This window comes from Chenopodium album, chromosome 10, assembly GCF_948465745.1.
Source record: "Chenopodium album chromosome 10, dcCheAlbu1.1, whole genome shotgun sequence".
NCBI classification, from domain to species: Eukaryota; Viridiplantae; Streptophyta; class Magnoliopsida; order Caryophyllales; family Amaranthaceae; genus Chenopodium; species Chenopodium album.
Genome location: NC_137843.1, coordinates 37,007,212 through 37,015,125, shown reverse-complemented (window position 1 = coordinate 37,015,125; position 7,914 = coordinate 37,007,212).

Genomic DNA, 7,914 nt, shown 5'->3' with positions numbered 1-7,914 from the left:
AAAGAGCTAGAGTCTTCATCATTAACTCATCAATTTCCTATTGGGTAGGCATTATTACGAACTTTTTCCTATATCTGATGGGTTTATCGAAAAGTAGAACTTAGACGAAAGTATTGTCCTTGATTAATTGCCCTTCTCTTCTTGACCAAGCGCTGTAATATTAAACCATCGACTTAATGACTTGACTCAAGTTAACTTTGACTTTTATGGGTTTAAAAGACAAAAAAGCAAAAATTGGGTACATATTTTGGGAATCAAGTTATAAATTAAGCTATGGTTTAAAACAACATAGTTTTGTTAGGAGGATATACTATACAACTTACCCCCCCTAAAAAAAACAACAGAAAACGCGCACACACAAGACTCTTAGACATGGTCATAGTGAAACTCATATACAAAATGTGTGCAATTTGATTGGTGAGTGAGAATGACATGCTTGACACTTGTGTAAGACCATTGGACTATGTGCTTAAACTCGATTAAAGACCAAATTATGACTCAATTATGTGATTAATTAATCAATTAGACTTGACGCAAAGACTTGAGCAAAACGTTGGACCATTGCGTAACTTATGGAACTGTCGCATCGCGACAGAGCCATCTCGGTGCGATATTGCTATCACGACGCGATGAACCCTGATAGTTCGCACCACAAGCCAAATTTTAGCGTCATGAGTGAAACATCAGTTTGAACTTGTTTATAATATTCTGCTCGAAAAGGGTGAACCTAAAGTCGTGATAAGTCAAGTATTTTAGATTTTAATGATCCTAATTAATTAATTAAGTAAAGTTCTTTTAGTAATTAATTAGTTTATTTAGACTTATTATTATTAATCACAAGTCAAATAAACGGTTAGCTTAATCACACATAGGTTATGCACAAGTAAAGAATGCACAAGTAGTCAAGTAGTCAAAATATGATGCAATGAGTTTGCAACCTAACCATGGCTCTAGTTCTCTAAAGTGTAAGGATTATGGTAGTCAAAATAGGGTCCATGGTTATGAGTCCAGATGCATCAGGCGGAAGCCTTACCTTTGGAAGGGTTGGCACGTATGGATGGGACCCTAAAAGTTAAACTTGTTTCCATGGTTTGGTGAATTCACAAACTCGGGTGTACCCTTCGTTGCACATAGCGTTCGATTGGGTAGATGGAGCGTGAATTCCCGAGGGCTAAAGCCACATGTAGAACACATATGGTTTTCGGAAAAGAAGGAAAAAATTCAATCAGGAAGTAAAATCGATTAAACAGTACTCGAATCGGCAAAACAAGAAGGCAGATTATTGGCTCAGTATTGGAAGAACTCGGCGCGAGAAAACAGGATCCATCGCGAGGAGATGGCCTTATCTCGCCGCGATAAGAGTATCGCGTCACAATAAGGTGTAGGCGTCGTTTGAAGTGCGCCTACGTTAAAGCATGTGTGAATATGCTTGGCACTCATAGGAAGTGGCAATTGACATAATACGATTAGGGACAACGATTAGGGACAAGGAAAGTAGGGAGCCGCCAACAAGTTTTTAAGGAATTTGTAAATCGTTCACGGATCATTTAAGGCAACTACGATAAAGGGACAACGAAGGCAGCAACGATTGACCTGTGAAGGTTACACCCCATTCATAATCCATGAGATTACTAACTCCATATGGTTCAGAACCACAAAAGGAGGATCGGGGATGATGGTACGAAGTGAGTCATGGAGTCACATTCGCCCGTATTTGCCTCTACTCGATTCTTATAGCGAAAAGTGATTCCTGCGATCTCAAAGGCATGCAAACAAAGATTCAATTTGCTCCAAACTATTATTAAGCTAAATTGGTTGAATATTAATGCAACATATAATTCTAAAATATCGTGATCACTTGAATTAATAACAAGATTAAAAAAGAACCTAAACCGGTTGTTCAAATTATCTTATTAGGCGTGATTTTCAATTACGTATTCCCTATAAACATGCAATATGGTGATCATAAAATATAATAAGATCAACATTAATATTGGAAGAAATTTAACAATAATCCAACAATATAAAATCGTTAGAAAACTAATGGAAATAAAAGGAACATGATTCCTTACTTTGATTTTGCTTGCTTGCAAGTATAAAACAATAAACGAGTTAGTAACTTCAAGGAAATAGATAAAACAATAATTAAAATTAAATTAAAAACAATACGCTGATACCTGCAAAAAAGTGTTAGTTCCACAGATAAAAGAGTAAAGAAATAGAACGCTTATCTGACACCAGTGTATCGGTGACAAATGAGTTTGGTAGCTTCCTATGCTTGAAGGAATCCACCAGATGACGTTTCGTTGAGATACTTTCCATGCCCGAGGAAAGTCGACTGATGAGTTTGGTAGCTATCTATGTTTGAAGAAATCTACCGGATGATACTTTCCATGCTTGAGGAAAGTCAGCATATGAATTTGGCGGCTTTCTATGCTTGAAGAAATCCACCGGATAATACTTTCCATGCTTGAGGAAAGTCGACATATGATTTTGGCAGTTTTCTACGCTTGAAGAAACCCATCGGTTGAGATACTTTCCATGCTTGAGGAAAGTCGATAGACGATATAATTGTTGACTTCTCCGCCTTGAGAGGTGGCGACGACCGACAATTTTCCATGCTTGAGGTAAAACTTGTCTAATTATGAGATTGCAAGTCTCTGTGTATCGAGAACCTTGCACTGTGAAATGATGGTGGTTCGATTGTCCCAGAACGTGGGCTGTAGTTGGTTCGCTTGTCCCCGAACATGGGCTGTGGATGATTTACACCTTCAAGTCGACTATCCGACCATATTAGGTGCTTAAAATATCGAGAATGTGATTTTGATGCTTGTTAAGGGCAAAATGGTAATTTAGGTACCACTTAAATATCAGTTAGAATTTTCCACGTATCTTCGGTGAGAAAATAACTGTCCAAAAGCTGCGAAAAATCGTTCAAACTTGGTCAAAGATGCCAGGAATATTCGCTGACAGCTTCCAGGAGCGTGCAGGTCACGCGCTTGTGCATCGTGTCACGTGACTGGGCGTCGTGACACGGTAATATTTGCCGTTAAACGGTATAAAACCTGCGTGACACGGGATTCTTTTTCTTTGCTGAACTGGTCAACGTGCTTCGATTTCAGCGCTTTTAACCTGTAACTACGCCGCGCCACGTTAGCCGTGCTGTTACGCGGTGTGGGATACCGTGATACAGGGCATAACGTTGTGTCACGGTTCTTGTTTTTTGCCTTTAAATTGAAAATCTTCATTTTTTTTTATTTTTTTTTGCACAGATTACCGCGTCGCGGCGGCTGACACCGGGACATGACTCCTGATACCGTGTCACGATGTGTTTGAGGACCCTTTTCAGCTCATTCGTTGCTGCTGTCCGAGTTCGCTGCTACTGCCGTTGTCGTTTTCGCCGTGTCGCGTGGGCCCGGACCGTGACACGACGTAAAGTACCGTGTCACGGCTTGAAGTACCGTGTCATGGTGGTGTAGCTGCTGTCGTTGCTAATGTTCGACTTCCTTGCTGCGGTTTTTTGAGCTCCATTCACTCGTTTCTTCACCATTTTCACTCAAAACTTTTGCAAACTTTCCCATTTTCGAATTCCTGTAAGGATCCATGTATGTTTTCTTGCCTTTTGTCTTGAATTTTGCTTCAAATGAGTAATTTCATGTAAAAACCCTTGAAAAATCAAATTGGGGGTTTTTGATTTTGAGCTTTTATGTCAAAATTCTTGCCATGAATTAGCTTGTATATGAATGTATGTTAATTTGTGAGCAATTTGAGACTAAGTTTGCATGATTTGGTGAAGAAATGAGCAAATCACCATTTTTGGTATTACTTTATGCGTGAAATGGTGTTCTTGTTGTCTCTTGCACTTGGAATGATGATACAATTGTTGTAGATCTTGTAAAACATGCTATGATGTGCCGATCTATTGTTTTTGTGCAATTTCGAAACATGCTTTTTTTTTTGTGTATGTGCTATATTGTCATGGTGAACATAATATCATGCAATTAGGAGAACTGTAGTATTAGTTTGTCATGGAGAAACTAAGTACTGGAAGTAATTCTATTATTTTGCTAATTTCTAGCCTTGAGGTAAAAATTTAGCGCATAACAGAAAATGCATCTTGAGGTAGCTGTTAAGCTGTTTTTGAATAAATAACTAAATAACTTAGGAAATGATGCTAAGTATTTAGATTTTTTTTTTTAACATAATAGCATGCCTAGACAACGAGATCGAGATATTTCTACTCGTGGCCGGTGTTAGGCTTTTCAAGAGGACACTCCCACGGTTCCTGAGGATATAGACGATGCCTTGGAGACCGAGCCTCGCCCCTCTACGAGTAGGGGTAGGTGGACTCCTCCTTCGTGGACACCAGACAAGTTGGTTTTCTGTCGTGAGAACAATATTTCTCATCGTCCACTTTCCGGAATAGTCGATGGTGTGCTTCGCCATCATGGTTCAGGAGCTGGAGACTTAATTCCCCGGCTATATAGGATCATCACAAGGGATCCTACCACCAATGCCTTGTGGGAGTCTGCTGGTTTGGAAGATTTTTATTCAGCAGTTGTGGGATTTCGCATCCCCCGAGGCTGTGGTTCGATAGTTGTCCGAGCGCTGTTGGAGTATTTCTAGGATACTACCAACACTTTCCACTTCTCTTGGGGGGAGATGATGGTGACTCCTCTTGATTTCAGCATGATCAGCGGCTTGCGCTTCACCGAGGCCCGTCCGGCAGATTCCTGACCTCACTTGGGGGGCGAGTGAGGCAGCAGAGTTATTAAATCCTGTCGTTCAACGTATCAGGACTCGACCGGTGCCTCGAGGTGGTCCTAGGAGTGGGCGATCTAAGTTAGCTTCTATTCTTGCCCATGGTTTTGACATAGCTGAGACGACACCTGAGCAGCGAGTACGACTCTTTATCTTGATCCTTATTTCCGGGACTCTTTCTCATGATAGGAGTTCTCGTGTGCTTGTTTGTTACCTGCCGTCTCTGGTTAGGATTGGTGAGATAGGATCCTTCAGTTGGGCTAGTATAGGATATGCTGATCTGCTCTCGTCGCTGCGTCATGGCTGCAGGCAGCTGAACAATCAGGCCCCTGTTGCTATTTATGGTATGTGGAGAGTCGTAGAGGTGACGATCTTTTCCCCTTCATGTTTTGTTTTTACCGGTTTAGCTCATGTGCATACGGCTCATGAAACTTTCAGTAACATCCTCCCAAGTCGCAGTATGCTTTCAAAGAGTAAAACCACTGTTGACAAGCGTGCTCCAAAGAAAGAGGGAACACAGTAGGGAAGAGTGCTACATGTACTCCCTTGAGAGCCATAGTTGAGCCTTTAAATGAAACAAAGGGTTATCAATAGGCTTAAATTTTGGGATGTCAACAGTGGAAAACTTCTCAGGAAGCTTATCCTTGATAGCTAAAGAAGTGGTAGGTTGCTCCACGTAGGTGAAGTCCTCAGAAATTTTGCTCACTTGTTCCTTGATCTTGTCCATCGCAGCCATAATGACATTAGTTTGCTCCATGGTGTATACCTTAGTGGTGAGTGTTTGCACCATAGCAACAAGTGTCTCGATGGTCTTGTTGAGACTCTCAACTTCTTCCTTAGTGGCCATTGGAATGAATTCAAAATGAACTGGAGATGAAGGTGGATTCTGTGGAGATGATTGCGATTGTTTTCTTGTACGCCTCTTAGGTTTAAGAGGTTGTTGAGGTAGTAACTCGAACCGTAACAATCTACCCCTGCTTCTTGACCGAGTGCTGTGATATTGAAACAAACACACCTTTAATGACTAGACTTAACCTTGACCCATCCGGAAAAGGAAAGGCAAGAAATTTTTTTGAAATTTTTTTAGAAAAATAAAAGTATGTATGGGAGGATACCATCCGACTTACTCCTGAAAAAAAACGAAAAAAACGACACAAAACCATCTAAAAGTACGGTTATAAACAAAATGGAGCACGACTCAAGGAAAAGTATGTGAACTCAACATGACTTGTGAGTGATTAAGTGAGGTTATGGACACCTGTTATGACCGTACAGCTAGACATGACATCAAACCAGACATACGAACCACATAAATACGCAAAAAAAAAAAACTAAAAACAAACTGACAGGACACTTTTCCTGAGCACCGTGTCACGGTGCTGACTGTCATGACACGGTACAATGCACTGTCAGACGGTACAAAGTGCCGTGTCACGGCACTGCACACCTTGGCGCGGCAGAGCTTCCGTGACATGGTGCACAGTTTCAGGCCTGGTTTTATGAATTTTCCGGGTTTTATTTAATTTTAAGTCCGTACTAATTACTATGTAGAAATAAAAACCCTCGGCCATAGGTTAGAACAAAATGAACAAACACATGTGGGGTTAGCACTAAATAAACCACATAGCATTTAGTCACGATGATACAAAAAAAGTTCGCAACCTAAGGTCAAGATCTATGTTCAACTATGGTCAAGCTTTTTGGTGTCAAAGGGTACCATGGTTAAGAGTTTGGACGCGTTAGTAAGGCAGCCTCCCTTGAGGGTGTATGCCAACGGGCGGCTCCGCGAGTTCGTGATGAAATCGAACTCGACTCCATGGTTTAGGTGGATTTAATAACTCGGATGAACCCTTATTGCCATGAGCGTTTTTGGGTTGATAGAGCTTAATCCCCCGGGGCTAAGACGTATGTAGAACACACAAGTTTTTTAGAAAAACCGAAGGAAGCTGACTGTGAGAAGAGAAATAAAGCCACTGGAAAGATTTCAGGACTGCCGTGACACGGCAGAATGTACCGTGTCACGGTGCTGAACACCGTGTAACGGTGCCCAGCGTCGTGACACGGCAGAATCTGCCATGGCGCGGCAGTCAGTAAATCTGACTAGTGTCTTTTTCCTTCATTCGCAATCAGGTTATTCAATTTTTTCCTACGAGACAGACCTGAATGAGACGTTAAAACGTCTATGCATATGCAAAAAATGCCAAATTAATCACAAGAATACTTTTCAAGAATCTTTCAAGTCTCATCCACTCATCTTAATTAAATACCGATCACTCAAATCAATAAATAACCAAGAATCCTCCCTAGTGGAGTCGCCAAATTATAGGCGTCGTTTGAAGTGCGCCTACGTTAAAGCCTGTGTGAATATGCTTGGCACTCATAGGAAATGGGAATTGACATAATACGATTAGGGATAAGGAAAGTAGGGAGCCGCCAACAAGTTTTTAAGGAACTTATAAACCGTTCACGGATCATTTAAGGCAACCACGATAAAGGGACAACGAAGGCAACAATGATTAACCCGTGAAGGTTACACCCCATTCATAATCCATGAGATTACTAACTCCATATGGTTCGGAACCACGAAAGGAGGATCGAGGATGATGGTACGAAATGAGTCACGGGGTCATATTCGCTCATATTGGCCTCTACTCGATTCTTATAGCGAAAAGTGATTCCTGCGATCTCAAAGGCATGCAAACAAAGATTCAATTTGCTCCAAACTATTATTAAGCTAAATTGGTTGAATATTAATGCAACATATAATTCTAAAATATCGTGATCACTTGAGTTAATAACAAGATTAAAAAGGAACCTAAACCGGTTGTCCAAATTATCTTATTAGGCGTGATTTTCAATTACATATTCCCTTTAAACATGCAATATGGTGATCATAAAATATAATAAAATCAACATTAATATTGGAAGCAATTTAACAATAATCCAACAATATAAAATCGTTAGAAAAATAATAGAAATAAAAGGAACATGATTCCTTACTTTGATTTTACTTGCTTGCAACTATAAAACAATAAACGAGTTAGTAACTTCAAGGAAATAAATAAAACAACAATTAAAATTAAATTAAATAGAGTTGATTTGGGGCCAAACCCTCAAACAGTTCTACCTTTCACGCCTTAGTTTAAGGACAGA